This window comes from Humulus lupulus, chromosome 8 (genome assembly GCF_963169125.1).
Source record: "Humulus lupulus chromosome 8, drHumLupu1.1, whole genome shotgun sequence".
NCBI lineage: Eukaryota > Viridiplantae > Streptophyta > Magnoliopsida > Rosales > Cannabaceae > Humulus > Humulus lupulus.
Window position 1 is genome coordinate 49,254,289 of NC_084800.1, and position 1,460 is coordinate 49,255,748.

Consider the following 1,460-nt stretch of genomic DNA (forward strand, 5'->3'; position numbering starts at 1 on the left):
AAAGAAGCATATTAGTTGTATTATTGATTGAATAGAATTGAAGGTTGATGAAATTAGAATGCTCTAATATTTCGCTTATATTAAATTTCGTTAATTAAATTTTGCTTTCCTAGTTTATTGTTCATTGTTCATTGTTAATTGTCATTAAATTTTCATTAGTCAAATAGAAATAAAAGTTTGCTGTTGGTAATTATTAGATCAATTCCCTGACGGAACGATACTGTATTTCCACTACTATTACTTGTTCATTCGATTGCGTATACTTGCGCAGTAAAAATATCGCAACAAGTTTTTGGCGCCGTTGCCGGGGAATTGATATTCTATTAATATCAAAATAGTTAATTTTTATTCTAATTTGGCTATTTTTATTATTTGAACTAATCCAAGTTGTCGCATTTTGTTTTAATAGGTGAATCTTTTGTATGCGACGTGAAGGATCTGCAAATCTTGTGCCTGTTAATCCTGAAATCGAAAGATCCTGCAGAAAAAACAGAAGGAAAAAGAGGTTGGAAGCATCAATGGTTGCCAACCAAAGAGACGGGGTTAACAATAATGATGGTCAAAATCACATCGCTCAGAACCAAAATGTGCGAGCATTAAGAGATTATGTGCTCCCTGCTGTCACAGGAGTGCACTCGTGCATTAGGCCGCCGACTGTTACTCCCAATAACTTTGAGATTAAGTCGGCGATGATACAAATGGTCCAGACTTCTGTTCAGTTTGGTGGTCTCCCCAATGAGGATCCTAACTTGCACATAGTGAACTTCCTTGAGCTATGTGCAACGTTTAAGTTTAATGGGGTGAGCGATGATGAAATAAGGTTGAGATTGTTCCCTTTTTCACTAAGGGACAGGGCAAAAAGTTGGCTTATTTCTCTACAGGCCAACTCAATCAATACATGGGAGGAACTAGCTCAGAAGTTTCTCTCAAAGTTCTTTCCTCCTGCAAAAGCTGCTAAGTTGAGGGGAGAAATCAATAACTTCTATCAGAATGAGGGAGAGTCATTGTACGATGCTTGGGAAAGATTCAAAGACCTGCTCAGGAAATGCCCTCATCATGGTATAGAGAAGTGGATGTTAGTCCACAATTTTTATAATGGGCTTTGCGGTACTACTCGCACTATAATAGATGCAGCAGCAGGTGGTGCTTTCATGAGTAAAGGGGCTGATGAGGCATATGAATTGTTAGAGGAGATGGCTATGAACAATTATCAGTGTCCTGCCGAACGAGACACTTCACAGAGAAAAGTAGCTGGGGTACATGAATTAGATGCTATCACTGCTTTAACTGCTCAGGTTGCTTCATTAACAAAGCAGTTGCAACAAAACAAGATCTCAGCTCAAGCCCAGGCTATACAGATGCAATCAGGGTGTGAATTATGTGGAGGGCCTCATTTGTATGAACAGGGAAGGTGGATAGCTTGACTCCAGCTCGAGTGTTCACATGGACGCAAGCAGAGG

At 39.2% G+C, this 1,460-nt stretch overlaps 1 non-coding gene across 1 annotated transcript; it reads right to left on the reverse strand.

The window, feature by feature from the left end:
• Positions 1-956: 956 nt before the first annotated feature.
• On the reverse strand, positions 957-1,063 carry LOC133799085 (small nucleolar RNA R71). The gene has a single exon (XR_009876289.1). It is a non-coding gene; the product is annotated as a small nucleolar RNA R71 (small nucleolar RNA).
• Between the last annotated feature and the right edge of the window lie 397 nt (positions 1,064-1,460).